Source organism: Pithys albifrons, chromosome 1 (assembly GCF_047495875.1).
Source record: "Pithys albifrons albifrons isolate INPA30051 chromosome 1, PitAlb_v1, whole genome shotgun sequence".
NCBI classification, from domain to species: Eukaryota; Metazoa; Chordata; class Aves; order Passeriformes; family Thamnophilidae; genus Pithys; species Pithys albifrons.
This window is the reverse complement of record NC_092458.1, coordinates 32,217,046-32,237,649: the sequence shown is the minus strand read 5'-3', so window position 1 is coordinate 32,237,649 and position 20,604 is coordinate 32,217,046. Positions and strand designations below refer to the sequence as shown.

The window sequence follows — 20,604 nt, the reverse complement described above, 5'->3', positions numbered from 1 at the left end:
CTTACAGTCAATCCTGAAAATGGAAAAATACAGAAATTCCAGCTATTTTACAGGCAACAGATTTATATGTTTTTGATTATATCATGTATGAAGAGATTTGTCTTTACTAAAAACCATCTCCTTAATTATGGCCACTGAAATACATCCAAAACTGAAGAACTGTTTGGAAGAGATCATGAGATATACACTCTCAGTGTATTTTTATCCTATGCAAATTCTTTAAAGGGAACTGCTGTCACTGACATACTACAGTATACTGAATTAATATGCTAAATATCAATGAAGTAGGAACTCTTCAGACATGTATGTCCAATTTTCAGTTTTGACTAACTAGAGTTTTATTTTCAGTAGATGAAATTTTGTGTGTCCATAAACTCAAAAGTGGCCCCCAAATACTTCTCATTATGATCAGAATGGGGTTTTAAACCTACATGAAGAGAAGGGCTTACTGAAAATTCATTACCACAATATGTTATTCAGTATTTGCATTGTGAATTCAGCTGGAGTCTTGAAAACTTAAATGACCAAAATTTTGAATTATCATCAATTACGATTTTCAAATTACATGAATCACCTCCTGTTGATTCCTCTTTCTTCTGATTATAAAGTGCATAAATGATCGACTCCTATTAGTACATTTAATTGCCAGACTCATAAGACTGCCAAATAAGTTCTATTCCTTCTGTCTATGCCTGTAGAACCACACCTATGCATAAATATCTATTCTTGCCCTCATTCCCACCCCTAAGGCTTTTAAGTATTTTTAAAATTAATTTCTAGTTAATATTGCTATTCCAGTAGTGCAAAGAATAAAATAATTAAAATTTAAACTGTATCTATCACTGCCATACATCCCTTTCTAAGTTTTATTCCATTATTCATCCTTTGCACATCATATCTTATTATTCTCTTTAACAGCAGGATTAACCTTAGTGGTTATCTGTTAATGATTAATTCTGAACTGAAACAATGTGTACAGCTTAAACTGTACATGGATTTCCAGTGTGGAGTTTTTATGTGAAAAAGGAACTTCAGTTCCAGTACTACTGCAGACAATTTTTCAACTGATCTGCAAAAGTAACTACGCTGGTTCATATATACCAACTGGTATTACTGTCCTTTCATTTCAGCGATGATGCCAATTCATAATGTTGTTTGTTGAACACTCTTGCATAATCACAATCCTCAAAATGAGTAAGTTTGAGGTGTTCAGCATGAGTCTTATACATACATTTATCTATCTCAATATAATCTCTTTCCTGGTTTATGAAAACAGCACACTTACATGTCGGAGAGTTTTCTCAGAGATCAAGAGTTGCAAAGCAGTCAAGTGGATTTAGACATGTAAGTTCCACTTGAGTAATGAAATAGAAAGTTCTTGGAATTGTTGAAGCATAGAATACCATTAATTCTGAGAACTAGGCAGTATTCTAGAAATGTGTTCAATGTTAAGCATAGCCAGTAAAATAAATTTCTTACACCTTGAGTAAATTTAAGGAACTCTCTTTTTCCATTATATTTATAGCTAGGAGAAGTAAACAGTTGGTTTCTCCCATACACCTCTAAATCTTCAGGTTTGTAAGGAGGAACACTTAGCCAGAGCATGACCCTTTGCCTCATGGTCTCATGGTGTTTTTTATGTTTCAAAACTGTTTGATATGCATGTTTGTTTCAACCCACTATTTTTAATGACTGCAAACCCACTGTTCTGTATGCAAAACATCAGAAATTAAATTCTTCTGTGGTACAGTCAGTGGCAAAACTCTGATTGTGCCTGGGTTATATGGTTTCTCTTCTGCATTTCTAAACAGAAAGAGAGAATATCCTGGATGAACAGAACAGAAATAAACCTGTGCTAGTCTTGTACCCTTTCCTCCTCACCTCCTCTCTGAGGTACAGGTAGAAGAAGGTCTCTAAGCATTAGCATTTGGCTCTATTTAGCTCTGCAGAACACTGAGAATCCCCCATCAATCTTCTCTAAGAAACCCAGTAAGAGAGCAGTGAATCATCCTCTTTAGAAGCTCAATCAGTGAATAACAACCTGCCTCACAACACTCAACTGTAAAACTGACAAGCCAAAGTTGGTATTTCTGTATCATACACAGATCTTTTCCCAAATATCCTTGCAGGCAGATCTTTACTCCAGGCTTAGTTTTAGTTTACTCAATGGCATTCTAAGCTACAATAAACTTGGCTAGGTTTGCTCTGTCCCCTAGGAAGTTACACTTCTCACCTCTCAAAGGATGCAGACCTACTGCCACCTCAAAGTCATCTGACATGAGCTGGAAGATCCCAAAGCTGTAACATTGCCATGCCTTGCCTGACTTCATACACATCCTTTGCAATAATCTGCATGTGAAGCACGCTCAGTAGCATCCTTGAAAAAGGAATACCTTCTCTCACAGGAATCCTTCTGACTGGGAGCAGTACATGACCTACTGTGGCTCCACAAAGCATACAAGAGGCATGGATTCAGCAGAAAAGCAAGACCTCCACCAGAAGAAATGGTTCATATTATCTTCCAGAGACAGAACATGAGATTGGTCACCCATATGAAACTTGCCCAGAGAGCTCTTACAGTTGTTTGCTTTGTTTCTGAACCCTGACTAAAGAAGAAAGAAAGAAAGAAGAATTTAAGGATCTGTGAGTGGATCTATTGGTAGTGGCTTCTATACTATGCAGCACTGGGAAATTTTACTTTGGGCAGCAGATGAAATGGAGCTACTGACCATAAAAATAGTAAGATTTCTCTTGCAAACAATCATGAATAGTCAGTGGGACGCAGTTTCTCAGTAAAAGAGAAATGGCTTAGAGGATGCTGAAGAAAACTGAGATACCGAGTAAGGTAGTTCTGAACCAACAGAATAACAGACTGGATGGAAAAACTTTATGTAGATAATGTATGAGGGAGGGAATTGAGTAGACAGTCAGCTTTCACTAATTAGTGTTCCAGTTCCTCCTCTGAGTTATCTAGGATCCTACAGAAGGCGTGAAGGCCAGAAATAAAGAAAGGAGCACAGCACAAGTACTGCCAACTCTGCTATATTAGCACTGTCTGTAGTAAAATACCTTCTGAAATCAAGCTCACTAGTGCATATATCTGCTTTTCTCAGCTAAACCTTCTGGAAAGTTTATGATAGAGAAGGGAAAATTATTTATATACACTCTAGGTACTGAGCAGTTAATAAAATGTCACCACATATATAGACTAGGTGGAATTAATGGCAAAATAATGTATGGTATTTAAAGTATGATGTTTCAAGCTACTTTCAAAGGAGGAGGTGAAGATTCAATGGAAATGACTGATTATGGAAATGAATTATGAAAGTCCCTGAAACACTGCAATTTAAATATGAATCAGCATGTTATGGACCTAAGCCTATTAAAAAAAAAACAAACCTGTCACAACTAGGAAAGAAAGTATCTGCTTCTCTCCACTATGTATAACCTTCTGTGCCTCAGGTGAATAAACAATTTTAAATATCTAAAGTAAGTTAAATGCCCAATCCTGTCCATAGGAACTGATTACTGTGTGTGAGGAAAGAATATGCTGGTGTTTTGCCAACTGTCCTGAGAAAAGGAAGCCCAGGTAACAGCTCTGCACTAAGTTGAGGTGGAAAGATCAAAGTTCTTTGTGTAGACAAAAGGCAAAGCTGGGAAAAGAACCCAACATAGATGAGTGCTGGTTTTACATTTGTGATTTATTTTTGCCTCTCTCAAGGAATCAAAGAATCACAGAATAGTTAGGGTTGGAAGGGATCTCTGAAGATCATTTAGTTCAACCTCCCCTTCAAGGCAGGCTCACCTAGAGCAGGGAACACAGGAATGGGTCCAGGTGGGTTTGGAATGTCTCTAGAGAGGGAAGCTCCAAAAGCTCTCTGGGCTGCTCTTCCAGTGCTCTGCCACTGTCAACATAAAGAAGGTCTTCCTCACTTTGAGGTGAAAATTTTTGTGTTTTAGTCTCTGTTCTGTTGCTGGAAATTGCTGAAAAGTGGTTCATCTTACAACGGAGTAAAAGATGTATTTGCTGCATCATACCCTTATCCCTACAAATGCAGAGTTACTATCTAGCCTGTTACCCAGCTTGGCCTGACAATGGCTGCAGTCATTGAAGGATATTTTCTTGCTACCACACAAACTCTTCCACAGAATCTGTAACATTCACTATCAGTCATAAATTCTCTCTTTATTTTAATCACAGAATCACAGAATATTAAGAGGCTGGAATAGACCTGAAAAATCATTTAGTCCCAACCTCCCCACCATGGGCAGGGACACCTCGTACTACAACAGATTGCTCAAGGCCTTATCCATCCTCGCTTTGAACACCATCAGGGTTGGGGTATCCACAGCCTCCCTGGGCAACCTGTGTCAGAGTCTAACCACACTCATAGTGAAACATTTCTTCCTAATATCCAACCTAAATTTACCCTTTTTCCATTTGTAGCCATTACTCTTGTAATGGTCATAGTTGCTTGTACCATATAATGTACACTCTCCTGTAGCCTATCTTAATTTTCTGTTCTGTATACTTGATCTTTTACAATACTTATCATTAACAACCAAGCATGTTTGATTTCCTTGTCTAAGTATTGTACTGTATCCTTCTTGTGTCTGTGTTATGAAAGAATTTGTTAAAAACTTTTTACTTGAGGAAAACTCATTCTCTGCTACCATCTGGTACTTTTATTCTGTTAAAGGAATGAAAGCCAAGAAGCCAAAGCATTTTGAAACCACAAAACATGATGGCCATATCAAGGCTGCTTAACTGCTAGCTGCCTGCATGGCTCTGATTAGGACCTCTTCAGTTAGTTCTCCTTAAAACAACAGTCAAGCATGGCTCCCTCCATTCTGTACAATTGCCTAACACCACAGAAGTCTTTTTACCCTTGAACAGCCTCACTCACTCTGTTATAAAACCTGATAGCACGCAAAGCATGACTTCAGCATCACACCATTATTGTTCAGATGAGCTGCCAACACTACCCTTATTCTCGATACTCAGAATGGAAAAAAACACAGGAAAATAATTGTGCCTGAAACACACAAGGATGCCACAGGGGCCCAGAAGAGACAAAGGGACAAGCCCTATTGTGGTGATTTAAAGGCAAACCAGCAGGAGAAATGAAGCCAACTCAAAAGAGATTATAAACCACAGTTACAATTTACTAAAAAGATTACAATAAATACAGTGGTACAGGGAAAAAAATTGGTTATAACCCACAAAATAACAGATGTATAAACCAGCACCCCGGGGCACAAACAGAATGGGGTTTGTTAGTCCCTGTGTTGAATGTCCCGTGGTCCCCCTGACTGTCAAGTAAAAGGCAAGGCAAGGCAAAGGCAAAGGCAAGGGAAAAGGAAAAGGAAAAGAGGAAAAAGCTTTTAGTGAGGATGATGGTCGCAGCCTTGTCAAGAGTGGCAGTCACAATTCTGTTGAGGTTCTGGTCCTCCTCTGGATCCAAAAAGTGGTTCCCAATTCCCAAACCCCAAGGATTACATATGCTCAGGTTCAAGTGGGAATGCCCAGTACTTCCCCCCAAGGGCAGGGAGTTTCACGATGGGTGATTTAGTTGTGTGAGTCACAGCATATTTTTGAAATCTTTGATGGCCCATTAGCAGAAATGACCCCTCAGGCTGGGTGTGAAGGTGCTGATGCCTCGCTGGAGGGGAGTTATCATGGCTGAGTCATTGGTGTGAAGACAGGGATGCTCCCCTATCTCACAGAGAGTTCTTTAACACTCAGCTTATAGCCTGAGGTGTCAGGTGTGCCCTGGGCAGCTGCTGCAAAGGGTCCATTATTAACAGTTTGTGAGAAATGAATAGAGGGTGTAGAATACATAGTTTTAGTTACACTCACACAGTGATAAGCTGGTCCTGGCTGCTGTAACTAGGACACCTATGAAAAGCAGGAATGATTGATCTATTCTGGCGAAGGAAGTATGGAAGGCCACAGCTATGTCCAATGGCCTTTAGGCCAGGTAACCATCTTCATCTTCTTTAGCTAGAAAAAGATAATGAGAGTCTATAAAAGGGAATGCACACTCTTATTGTGACTGTTCAGTTTTGTACATTGTCTAAAAGTGGTGAGACAATAACATTAGAAGATTTGGGGGTTTTTTGCAAGGCAGAATTAAAATAACAGACAGGGAAAAAAAAGAGCTCAAACTTCAAAATACCTTGAATATAAAACTAAATGTAGGGCTAGATCAAAGTACATCTATGCCAATGACGGGCTGTAAACATATGCTATCAGTTCACATCCATTAAACTTGTGAAAGTCAGTCTTCTTTGTCCAGATGACATGTTGCTAGCTTTCCTCTCTGTTCCTATCAGGCCTCAAAGATCCTCTTTTAAAAGGTCTGAGGTAAGGGTAGGGAAGAAATGGAATTGCTGGAAGGGAAAGCAAAATTGTGAGAGAATCACATTGAAGATGTGAATGTACTGTACTGCACTGTGGCCTTCAGCTTGTTAAAATGCATAGGGCAGCCAAAGATGCTACTCTTTAGCTAACGCTTTAAAAATTACCAAAGGATAAAGGGTATAGACTTTGAAATGACTGTGCAAATACTTCTCTGTGTAACAGCTGCACTTATGTCAATGGAATTACTCATGAAAATACAATTCTCAAAACTCTAGGTACCTTCTACTGATTTCAGTAGGATTTAATAAATGGAAAATACTTGTGAAAATTCAGTATGTATGCCTGCTGAAGCAGGCCTTAATTTTGCTTTAAATATGTACATCAGAAATATATTATTATGGCCTACCAGATACAGAAGAGGTTCAGACTCTGGCTTCAGAGATTCACCCCAAAAGCATTGGCACACCTAAAATAGGAAGGTAAATACCCTGCACTCTGATGGTATCTGTAGAGTGATGGGCATCTCTGGATTCAGATCCTCAGCTGCCCTCTGACAGGGCCCATTGTTTTTCATTAGCCCTGTGCCACTATGATCCTACCACTGGCATCTGCTTGGGGCTTAAAAATACGAGATGAATCAGGACCACACTGGTACTCAAGAGTTAGAGTTATCATTTAGAACACAAAGAATATGCTTAAGAAAAGGCAAAGACATTCTTACAGATATTTTTAAGTGATATCTATTCATGAATAATTGAAAACAAAAATTTTAATATGAAATAACCACTTAAATATTTCAGAATTTAGTAAGAACTGTTTGTTTGAATACCTGTTGGCTCACACTCATCCTGCTTGCTTTTAGGCATTTCACTGAGGTGCTGTGAGGACCACAGAGTCTATTTTGCCTCCCCATGACAATGAAGAAGTACAGACAACACAAAGGCAATTCATCATCCCCAACTTGTGAATTATCTTCAGATTCATTACGGGAATAACAGTCTCCACTCACTACTGAGGAACACAAAGGGTTAGACCCCAAGAATAGTAAAAAGATATTGCAAAGTGAGTTGTTTTAAAAAGTTTCAAAAATCTAAAAATAGCATTTAAAAAGAACAATCTAATAATGTACAGAGCTGTAGTACATGGTATTCTTTGTAGTCCTAGTGAAAAGAGACACAAAGCAAAAAAAAAAAAACAAACCTGCTAGTTTTATTCTGAGACTCTGTAGTCTTCCACTTTGCTCAGATTTGTCGTCCAAGTTACAGCTCCAAAGGAGGTCATGCCGCTCTTACTGCTGCTTTCAACACTTTGATTGCTTTAATTGTACTAAACACAAAAAAACCTACGTGACAATTTAAATACCTGTTTTCACTTTGATAAGATTTGCAACACTGGACATATTTAACCCCAGAAATAAATTTTCTAAAAGAAACTCAGCTGAAACTTAGTGGCATTACTGAATAGTTTTTATAATCCACTGACACTCATATGGACCAAAATTTCTAAGTAAAAATTATGAGTGCAGGCTGTACTGAAGTCCATTGGTAAAAGGAATGCTAGAAAAAAGGTCCACTCCACCTGTTTAGATCAATGCAAAAGGACTGAGGGGGGAAAAAAACCACAAAACTGAAACACTCCCTGAAAAATATTAAAACAACTTGGATTTTTTTATTGTAGGAGAGTTTTAGCTTATTAATTTGACTGTGATGTTGTAAGAACTGAATGACAGTGCTTAACAGGTGAAATGTTGTGGTGGGTTGACCCTGACACCATGGATGCCAGCTTCCCACTGAGCCTCTTCATTATTCCCCTCCTCAGCTGGAAGGGTTGAGGGGAGAAAATAAGATGGAAAAAAAATGTTGGTCAAGATAAAAGCAGTTTAGTAAAGCACAAGCAAAGGCAGCATGTGGAAGCCAAGGAAAACAAAAGGTTTATTCTCTACTTCCCATCAGGTGAAGTCCAGACATGTCCTAGGAAGCAAGGCTTCAGCACGTGTAGTAGTTGATCTAGAAGAGAAATGTAGTAACGTGTGTGTGTTCTCTCCTTTCTCTTAGGTTTCATATCTGAGCAGACATCATATGGTATGAAATATGCCTTTGGTCATCTGGGGTCAGCTATCCTGGCTGTGTCCCCTCTCCAGATCTTGCCCACCCTCAGACTACTGGCAAGGAGGGAATGTTGGAGAGACAGCCTTGACACTGTGCGAGCACTGCTCAGCAGTAGCCAAAGCACCGGTGTGTTACCCACACCTTTCTTACAAATCGCAGCACTACAAGGGCTGCTGTGGGGAAAATTACCTCCATCTCAGCCAGTCCCAACACAACTATACAGGGCTGCACAAAAGAAGGTCAAGACTTATAAAAATATGCAAAATGTATTACTTGAGAAGCAGGCTTTCTGTAGACCCATTTGAAAATCAAGGGCTACACAAGAGGTTTTACTTCCAGCTTGTCAAAAACCAAGGAAAGGTTCAGAGATTTTGATGAACTGTGTCAGCCAATGCTTCTGGTTGGCTGGCCATACCCAAAGAATGGTGGTGAATGGAATTACATCCCTCCGTTGTCTGGTCACAAGCAGTGTTCCACAGGGCTCAGTACTGGGGCCAGTTCTGTTTAATATCTTTATCGATGATCTAGACAAGGGGATTGAACGTGCTCTCAGTTAGTTCACAGAGGACACCAAGCTGTATGGGAGTGTTGATCTACTGGTGGGTAGAAAGGCTATGCATAGGGGTCTGGATAGGATGGATTGATGGGCCGAGGCCAATGGTACGAGGTTCAACAAGGTGAAATGATGGATCCTGCCCTTGGGTCACAACAACCCCATGCAGCACTACAGACTGAAAAGCTACCCGGTGGAAAAGCACCTGGTGGTGTTGGTTGATAGTCACTAACCTTGAACCAGCAGTGTGCCCAGGTGGCCAAGAAGACCCATGGTATTCTGGCTCGTATCAAAAATAGTGTGACCAGCAAGACAGGGCAGTGACCATTCCTCTGTACTTGGCACTGTTGAGGCCACACCTTGAATCTTCTGTTCAGTTTTGGGCCCCCCATGGCGAGAAAGACATTAGAGGTGTTGGACTGTGTCTAGAGAAGAGCAGCAGAGCTGGGGGGGAAAGGCCTGGACCACAAATCTTATGAGGAGTGGCTGAGGGTACCAGGATTGTTTACGCTGGAGAAAAGGAGGCTCAGAGGGTCTTTATCACTCCCTACAACTACTTGAAAGGTGGTTGCAGTGAGGTGGGGGTCGGCCTCTTCTCCCAAGTGACAAGTGGCAGGATGAAAAGAAATGGTCTCAAGTTGTGCCAGTGGAGGTTTAGATTGGATGACAGGAAAAAATCTTCATATAAAGAGTTGTCAGACATCAGAACAGGCTGTCTAAGGGAGTGGTAGAATAGTCATCCCTAAAAGTGTTCAAAAAACTTGCAGATGTGGCACTGAGGGACATGGTTTCCAGGTGAACATGGCAGTGCTGGGTTAACGGTTGGACTCAATCTTAGAGGTCTTTTCCAACTTTAACAATTCAATGATTCTATTATTTAACTCCAACATACAAAGATTTTTTTAAACTTACTTCCTCAGAGAAATTCAAAATACTTGATCCTAAATCTCCCACGGAGAGGCGAAGGGCCTGATGTGACCCAGTTTTCTGCTGCAGAAGTCCCTCCTCTAATAAGGACTATTGCCCAGGAAAGCCACTACCCTTTTATAAGCTTAATTATACTTAAACACTTATCCGTTTTGTGTTTTTGATGTGAGTCCAATATTTTAAGTCTTGAGGAAAACTGCATGTTTCATCTGAGGAGCGTGTGTTCTACTTGTTCAAATGAAAAACCATGAGAACAGTAACATGCTTTCTTTCCTTTTTTTTACTTTGTTTCTGTAGTTACATTGCTACAAACTCTGGTTAGTAATTTAATTTGATTGTAAGGAATAAGAACAGATAGCTCAGCAAGTTAATGGAAATCTATGGAAAAGAAATGATGAACATAAAAGAACTATGTCTCTAACTCATTTTTAACATATGTGGTTTGGTATAACGGTTATAAAGGAAAAGGCAGGCAGGTAAGAAATGGAGAAGTGGGGGAGACAGGGATACAGGCTGTATGCCTTGCAGACTGGCAATATGCATGCAGTTCTGTATCTCCTTGGAATTGCTTTTTTTTAGATGCCTGAATACAACAGCAGAGCAATAGAAACACACACAAAATCACAATAGGAATCTAATAATCATTAATTAGTATTTGTTAATGCCAAAATGTTACCTATGACAAGATTTGTATGTTGTCTTACAAATGAGAGCCTTGTCACCAAATACACTAATGTCTTTTTATAAGTCCTTACTGATAGTCAACATCTATTTCATTTTCTGATGTTTTGTCAGTGCTGGTAGTTCTATTTGTATACACAAGCACAAACAAAAAGCAACTATCTCCCATGGCTGATGTTTATAGTCCTCAAGCACTCCTGTCTGCCCTCCTTTGGTTACTGATTGCTTGTTACAACACCCTGTGATCCTGACTGTCAAGTTTTGTTGTCTCAAATTCTTTGTTTTATAGAAAATGAGCACCCAACTCAAAATTACAACAAACAATCTTTGCACTGGTTTGTGTTATTTCTGAGTAATCACAGGAAAATTAGCAATTGTAATAAATTAAAATGCTGCATTGTTACTTTATGTAACTTGTTCCTAAGAGATGTTCCAGAGGTCAAAATGATTAATGGATTCAAAAAGAAGACTAGTCAAGTTGATAAGTGATAAATCCATCAATGGATACTAAATATAATAGACTAAATTTAACATCCACTTCAGAAAGTCCCCAAATGAATTACTGCTGGAGTGCAAAACTGAGAATGAGGCCATAAATGGGTATCTAGAAGCTCAGAGAAGAATGAGCTATCTATGCCTATTTCTGGTACTGGCCAATTTTTAAGACATGGCAAATGCATTGCTTATTTGCCAATGAGCACTTCAGGGTTTCTAGTAATCTATGATGTTGATGGATATCAATCCATGGAAAGCAATCCAAAGGAAAGCAATGCATTAAGGTGTTATTTTATTGGGACAGCATCCCAAATAGGCTGTAATCTTATTAAAAATTAAATATTGACCAAAATACTGCCCCAAAAAAGCAAAACCTCAAAGTTCAGATAAACATCTTTATTCATCTCACCATGCATTATTGTTTCAGTTCTATCAAACCAAAGTAAAATGAAAGTAGACTTCCTAAAAAAATCACACATTTAAAGCTTTTGCAAATATAATAAAGGTGTTCTTTATGGATTAAAGCTCTAGTGAGAGATATAGCAGTTATTTTTCAAAGAGTTTGAGTGAGTTTGGTTTCTTAAGAATATGGTCCATAAATCTGAATCTAGGAAAGAGTTAATTAGACTGAAGAATATATATCCTGCCTTTAGGACACATTCAATTAATATGCATTCTTCTGACCTTCCTCTGCCAAGTATATTGTCATTCAATATCCTGTGATGGATAGAGTTCTTAGAAAAAGATAGTCAAGACTTTCCCTTGCCCTGTATAGTTTTAACTAAAATTTGCAGTAAGTTTGGTTTTGTTGATTCCTCTCTGGGCTCTGTAAATATTACTGCTCCAAATATGACAGAGAACATTATTCAAAGTTCCGTTTCAACAATTGCATGACTCTGGGCCTGTCCTTTGGTGAAACTCCTTATTTAGTCTATTGAGTTACTTAGAATTTACTTCCTCAACAAACTATTTTGGGGAAGGAAGAGGGACTCTGGAGATCTGGGTTCAACTTATTGGCTAAGCACAAATTTCCTGTAGACCTTGAGAAAACTGCTTAATAGGTTTCTTACTCTAGTTCACATTCCTTACTGTATAAAAATGCATCCCTGTGAGATCTGGCTACTGTCGTGTTTAAACCCACTAACTAACTGCTTGAGAGGGACTCCAGTAAGATAGGGCCTGTGCTATCTAAGTTGGCAAATAGATACATACAGCTGTCTAAAGTGGGCAGGGATGGAGGAAAGAATAATGTGATAGCTGTGGTGTGTAATATAAAATCCTAATACATGTTTTGGTAGCATCATAGAATATTTTAAGTTTGAAGGGACCCACAAAGATCAACGAGTCCAGCTACTTCCAGCTATAACCATTTCACATGGGTTAGCTGGATCTGTTGGGTGTTACTAGTTCGGCCTTTGTACAACCATGCTTACTGCCATAGAACAGGTTGGGGTTTCAGACTGGCAGGCCTTGCTAGCCTAGGTAGAACATTATAATGGCACATGGAGCAATGCAGGTCTGGTGTCATGCCTGAGCAAATAATAATTGAGACAGATACTATAGGCTCTGAGCAGAGCCTTTGTAACTCACTGTCTCACACAAACGTGTGGGGTTTGGCCCCAGTTGCTCAATGAGATAAAAGATGTAAAGAGGTTAACTATGTTTTCACATTTCTGTCACAGCTATCTGCAAAGAGGATTACAAAGGAGTTTCAGAATTGCACCTAGTGAGTAGTGTGCCTTGGCATGCCTAAACTGCTGGGTAGGCGAGTAACACTGGGCATGCCAAGGTATCCTCTCTTGTCTCTCCCATGAGCCACCTGCCTACCCACTGGGCACATGGCATATGGGCAGACCAGAACTAGCATGAACATACAGATCTGGGACTCTTGCATACAGCAGCATAGTAGTTAAAAGCAAAATAACACTAAACATTGACAAGTGGGCAAGAAAGATGGACATTGATACGATATTTTAGAAGAACTTTAACTCAGTCACCTAAGTAAGAGTTCTGTAATTTTTCAGAAGTGGTTGGAAGTGGCAACATGAACAATTAGTAACATTATGGTTTCTGATTATGTCTTGCAAATCCATCCTACTGTAGGGAACTTAAGCTTTTATTTTGGTAAAATGGTTTTATATTTGCTGCATTTTTCTTTTCAGTGTTCCCAAAGGTATTCTGTGGTCTTTTGTCACTTGTTCTCACTGTTCCCTATGACTGGCATTGATTTAAAATATTGATTTTCTTTTCTTACTGAAAAATAATCTTTGTGTTTTCCATTTCAACATGAAGCATTTGGCATGAATGCATGCTGAGGCTCCCACATTGCCACATTATTTTGCTGTTGTTGATATTACTTTAACACACTGTAGTGTGCTAGAACTTCCTGCCTACCGTGAATTACTCCCACAAGCCCAGTAGGAAGCTCTCAATTCACAAATAAAGAAAAACTGAGCACCAGGATCCAGAAAAAACCTTTAAAAAACTCTTTGAGTATGTATTTACCCTTTTAAAAGCACATTGTGTTTCTTATTTTGCTTTTCCTATTAAGTTTAGAGGTTGCTAATGTTTTTATCACTCCTTTCTTCTCTTTATCTTTCTGTCTGCAAAGACTTATAAAGTACACATACACATTTAAAGCTGAACTGGAAAGATTCAACCTGTGTCTTCCACGAAATTGTGGTTGGTATTACTAACATGAAGCAATGACATCTTCAGTTTTCTCAGTGCATAGTTTTGTAATGAACAGAGAAAATATGGAACTGAGTCCTGTGGGAAACAATGAACCAGACAGCAACTCCCTGTTCATGCCAATAATGTGGGCCAAAATGAAATGCACAGGTTGAGATGGAATGATGCTTAGAGAAAGCCTGGGAACTCTGTGTGTGATGTGTCTGCATGAATGGAAGTGGTAACTTACAAACTGTATGAGCACTTGTACTCTGATTGCAAAATCTTCACCAGATGAAAAATATTATATTCACTTTTAATCATATGTACTCTACCTAGGGAGGAAATAGAAGGTCACAAATATATGACCTGAGCAAGCAAGTGACATTATTATGACTACAGCACTTTTGAACATATGATTAATGTCAGAAATGTAAGCATATCTTTTTCCATCAAAAATTAGTCCTTCATCTTATGTATTATTATTTCAATTTGTTAAAGAAATCTGTATAATTACAGAACTGTAGAGAAAATTGAAGGTGAGGTAAAAAGATGAAAAGCAATATTGAAAGACATGAAATACATGGAGGGTGGAGGAGACATGGCCAGAGAAGTAGGAACTGAGTGTTTTCACAGTTTCATAATAGATACATTGAATGAAAAAGAGAAAAATGCGACCAAACACTACTTAGGGATTTTCACTTCAGGAGTAACAGAAGAAAGCACAAGTGGGCTTTCTCTTCTGCTCTTTTATAGGAAGTAATTATTGGTGAACAAAAAAGTGTGGTAGTCTATTTATATAATAATTTGCCCTTTAGCGTAACTTTGGAATCAAAAGCAGAAGGTGTGCTTACTCAGTCCTCTTCTCTTCTTAGCTACAGTGGCTTTCATTAAATTATATACATATATATTTCTACCAATTAACTGAGATATCCTCTTACAGTGAAAGAAGAACCATCTCTTTCAGTTGGCTAAAATTAAGTTTTGATTTGAATAAATTTATTATTTGAGCATATTTACATAAGTTTATTCAGAAGAAGACTAATTGATTCCAAGTCCAAACTTCTGAGGCTGCAATTAAAATAAAAAAAAATCACTTTTTTTTTGTGGTCTGTTCTCATTGAGAAAGCCTAGAAATTGCATCACTTAACAGAAGCTTGGATAGTTCAGTGGTGCATTGGCACCTAAACAGTACTGAAAAACAACCATACTAGTTTTACTGAGGAGACTCAGGAGCAGAGCGTGCAAAGTGTAATGTAAAAGCAAACTGTTAGTTTTGGTGAAGTAAAAACAGTGAAAAAAATGAGGAGGAATGGAAGGCTCTACAGAGAAACAAAACATGTTGGCGACAGAAGAACATGCACAACATAGTCCAGCCCCATCCAATTTTGCTATCCTCAGTTGTATATGGGAATATAGTAAATGCTGGCCATTACAAAAGTCAAAAAGAAAGAGACTCAATAATTTCTATTTGTATATAGTTTATGGGAAGAAATGGCAAAAGTGAATGGAGTAAAGGGGTAGAAACTCCAACATCTGGCCAACTCTGACAGCTTTAACCACAGGAGCAGTTGCAAATGAAGAGACAGTGAGTTTCCTCCTAGGACATCTTAGTTCCCTGTCTCATCTGATAATGTAAACTGGCATCCACTTCGTTTATGTTATTAAAAGAAGTTATGAATTCAGACAGCAGAAATGATTGCAGTTTATTTAACTGGAGGAAAGAGAGAATAGGGCAAATAAAGTCTAAATGTGAGTGGTGAGAACCACTATCTTTTTGTTATGAATTTAAAAGACAATTTCACAAAACTGGAGAACCAAGTCCATATACATGTATATTTTGCCCATATACATTTTTGCATACTTTAATTATTTTTTACTGAAAGGGACCTGAGAAACTGTAAGCCTGCCAGCCTTCTTGGAGCCTCTCTGTTAAACTTATGCCAGTTTGTCAGTATTTATATTGTACTGGGGGGGCCCAAAACCAGACATGGTATCTGGATTCAGGCTTACCAGTGCTGAGCAACAGGAGATAATTCCTTCCACACAAAGGTGACCTCCTCCACAGCCAGGGAAGGCCGTTTGCTCCTGTTCAGCATGCTGTCTACAAAGACTCCCAGGGCCTTTCCAGCAAATCCCAGCCCCAGTTTGTGTTGCCATAGTGGGTTCCTCCTGAAGTGCAGCCTGCCCTCAGCGAATTTAACCTAATGTCCCTGCTGGTCCTTTCCTCCAGCCTGTCTGCTTCCCTCTGAAGAGCAGCTCTGCCCTTAACTATTTACTTTCCAGTCTGGCAGCACCTACAAACATGCTGCACGTGCCCTCAAGAGACATTAATCTAACATTTTAAGATGTAAATTTGTGAAACGTTCTTAAATTTTAAATAAGATTCAGGGCTTGTAATTTGATACATGAAAAGTAAAGAGCAATTAGAGGCCAGGCAATGTTTTCCTGTCCCATTTCAAGTAGACTCTACCAAGTACATCCATGGAATCCTCTCATTCTTTTGAAGAGCAGAGGTTCGCATTACTACCAAGCTGGGAGGAGAGAGAACGAGACTGTCAGAGGCTGCCGTTCAGTACTTCAGATTCACTGTCACAAAAAATGGAAACAAGAAAAATTGAACACAGTTCTTCATTTGAAAGAGCACTAGGAATAGAAAACTTATGCATTACTTTTTCCTGTAAAATTATTGCACTAATATACATACATGCCATCTCTAGAAACGTAATACTTTTTCCTCAGAAAATGAAAGAATCACAGAAATGTTAGGGTTGAAAGGGACTTCTAGAGATGCTCCAAGTCCAACCAACCCACCAAGGCAAGGTCACCTAGAACAGGTGACACAGTAACACATCCAGGTGGGTTTTGAATGTTTCCAGAGAGGGAGAGCTCCCTGGGCATCCTGTAAAAATGTGTTTTGCAAGTTAGTTGTGTTGTCTGTGATTTTAGTTCTCAGCCAGCAATGTCACATAACTTGTATTAGTGGTCCTGTGGAGCTATATTTTGAATTGGTTATAATGGTTTCTAAGAGGGAAGAGGATGAAACTGCTGGGGATGCCACATACACTTTAAACAACTAAAAAAAAATTTACTGTCAGAATCAGAAGTAAGGCAGAACCTTGGGACCATACCCTGCAGTCGTCCAATGTAGCCATTGAGATTCTGCAACATCAAAATGTTTAAGAAAGATTTTACTAAACAAAATACATTCTCTGTTGAATTCAGCATTATTCTTCTTCATCCTCAGTTGTCCATGTACTGCACAGCTGCCAACTGTGACAGTATTACACCTTTTTTGTAGCTCATCATGACACATATTCTAAAACAACTGGAGAATTAAAGGACACAGGTTATTATCTGAGTTCTTTCACTCACCCAAACCTATTCATAATGTGTACTTACTGCCAGAGTTAGGTTTCAAAGCTAATATCCTATCAAAATAAGTGGCTGTTTACAACTCTCACAGCCATCTCTTTTGTATTGCAGATACTCTTTGCATATGTCTCCTGGAAGAAGATAAGAAGAGGTCTCAAACTTGCTTAGATTTCACTTTTTAATTGGAAGGTTTTTTCTCAAATAAAATCAGAGTTAGTCCCTAAGATCTAAACATACTGAAGTATCTATTTGCAGGAACTCCTAACAAAGAGAAACGGAGCATTGTCCATGGCATAGCTAATCACCTTATACACACAACTTAAGACCAGCAGTGGCATTTTCAAGTTTTCATTTACAATTTCTCTTTTCATTTCCACTCATTAAGCAAGAAATACTTGTTATCTAGTCAGTAATTACATCAACATTTTTACGTGAAAATCATCTGTGTAACTGCAGGCAAGCAGTTACTCAGGCTAGTTACTGCAGTGCAAGAGGGAAAGGTGATGGGAGAGTCAGCCACAGCCTCTGCATATAGCTGTAGGTACTGTACTTCAGAGGTAAAAGGCTCACTGCATAACATCCATTGTCTCTGTCAACCCACTGGGGATATATTTACATTGTGAGTTTGTCTTGCTCTGTGTTTGCCCAAATCCTAATCCCTCAGCGAGCTATACCACCTCCCTAAGTGTTGGCTTCTTCTGTTAGGGAGCCCACAAGAATGGAGGAAGCTGTGTTGAAAGAATATATTAGACACAATCTACACCCATTCTGCCTGTCTGAAGTGAAGTGTGTAATTCCATCCACTAAAGCCAGTCCTCCAATACTGTCCCAAACAACCCTGTATCTCCCCTATGAATCATACAACCCATGTGCACAGGGTTCAAGTCTTCATGCTACCAAAATCAGTATCCCACCATCACTTTGAACTAACAAGAGCAATGAGCTCCTGAGACAGGGAGGCTGAACTTACAGTACAAGACAGACCTCAGGCAAACACCATGTGGCATGACTAGTGCCCATCCACACTGTAGGGTACAAGACCACAAACAGCATGACTGTAGCCACACTATACTGCCAAAACCACATGCAGACTGCACTGCTGACCTTCTATGTCCCTCTGAGAAAAGGGGACGGGAACATCACGCTATCTTTTCAGGAATGCTAAAACCTGGAAATCTGAATATACGAGGAAGTATTGTAAAAGGCTCCAAACTCACAACTCTCTGATTACAAACCCACAGTTGCGGTTCAGAAGAAAGGACAAGATCAAATGCTAATAGGAACAAGAGCAGGAAGTGGAAATACAGCTGAAAGTCCTTTTAGTTCTGTAGTTCAGTGTATAAACCAGGAAAACGTCACAGGCAAAACAGTTTCCTTTTATTTATGCATCTTTAAACATGTGTGGCTGTGTACATATGTGATATGCAGACATATATAAATATACAGATCTAAAGTTCACCTACGAATAAATCTGAGAGCTGCACAGAAGAACCTAGGTGGTTGGAAACAACTGGAGCTAGATATTTTAGGGATCCCTAGGAGCTGGCTGCACAAGCTAGCAGACAAGCCACTGCTTTCACATTGGCCCAATACAAAACAAGAAACAAAGAAAGTACGTATCTGATTTTTATAGTAATTTCCACATGTCTTATTTAATAAACTGGATTGAAATTTATTGCAGTCATGCTTTACAGCTCACTGCTGAAGGAGGCAGTTCTCACAGTCCCATACTGCTCCCACTAAGTTTCTGGCCTCTATCTTGTGTCAGAAAAAACATTTATGCAGCTGCAGTGAGTCTGATCAATAACAAATCTAGTCCTTTCTCCCTCCAAGCCTTGATTCTATTCTCTGAACAACTGCATAAATATTGTGCCAGCTCAGGCAGGTAGTGAGGGGGATGCATTGCAATGAGGAAGGGTAAGACTATCTTCTTTCTGCAATTCTCTCATTATGATCTGATGAAGAATAAAAACATTCATCTCTCAGAACATTTAAAAATCATTAGACCACTCTAATATGCATAGAGTAGCAGTTAAAAAAAACACAGAAAGTCATCTATGACACAGAATATTTACATTTATGAATGCAGAAGTATCTAATGTATGGAAGTTCCAAATTACACAAATCGAGTCTTAATTCTCAAGTCATATTTCTGATATCTGAAAGTTAGAGTGTGGAAGCAGGAACAGCAATCCCCTTTACTGCCTCCATGATGACACCACCAACATCAATATAGCTTATTTGTCATTAGCGACACTAATGCCATGATGGATAAATTTCCTAATGGAAATTAGGATGTGGACTTCATATAGTTTATGGACTATTTGACTAATGGACTCCTAATGGACTTCACAGAGTTTAATGTCCTCGAACAGGCATAAAAGCACTGTTTCAGACCTTCCCCTACATCCTAAAGGAATGAAGAATGGGAAGAAAACTGCTAGTTGAGTTACCATTTTAAAAAATTGAAATACCCACTGATGTGTGAGGTTTATGTCCCCTGGAACACCATTTACTGTGTGTTCACATGACTTCTAAAAGGGGCAAAAATGCAGTATTATGGACAAAGGCAGACCAGGTAACTCAGATGGTATTTTTTCTCAGTTTTTTTTTCACGTGGAGTTCAGCTACATTTTACCCACATACCTAAGACTGCTACTTGAGAACACCACAAATGATGTTCCTGTTGCTGTCAAAATCAATAAATTTGGGAAGAGGAATTATCTGTTAAGACATATGCTATTATCAAATATATGGCAGTGGTTTGGCAAAGTAGAGTTTTTTAATATGAACAGCTTGCGTAGGGGATTGAAGTGGCTTGCCAGTTTAGAGTTCAGCAATGTACATGCTGCCAACAAGTATGCATATTTTAGTTTACACATTAAACCAAACATAACCAAATCTGCCAGAAAACATCATGCTATCAGATTGCTGTAGTAGATTTGGCTTTCTACTCTGCAGCTAGTTTGTTTTATCCAGAAATGACATTATTTAACTTGCTGTTAAAAATCTGAGCTGTAGTACAGTGTTCTGTACTAAAAATGGATTTATAAAAAAATTACTTATCTTAGTCTCAAGTTATTTAAACAATGAGGATAGAGTTTACAAACTCACTTATATCCAAGTAAGAATACTAAATCTGGAAGTTTCAAACACTGTATGGCTTACTACCTACATCCATCTTCCCCCTTCTTCCATGAGCCTATTTTCCTGATGGAACCAGAAATATTGGGTACTTCTGTGTTTATTATGATTAGTCATGCTTCTTAGCACATGTCATTGTATTTTGCATTTAATAAACAACTATATTTGTTGTGAATACCCTAGGAATAGAATCCATTTGTATATTAATTCTGAGAGATAAAAGATAATAAATTATTTTATATTTCAAAATATTAAATCTTTCTCTCATGAGCACACAAAACAAAGCC

At 38.7% G+C, this 20,604-nt stretch overlaps 1 protein-coding gene across 2 annotated transcripts in view; it reads right to left on the bottom strand.

The window, feature by feature from the left end:
• Positions 1–20,604, bottom strand: part of NALCN (sodium leak channel, non-selective) — a 229,073-nt gene that overhangs the window by 129,056 nt on the left and 79,413 nt on the right. The gene's annotated exons all lie outside the window — the stretch shown is intronic.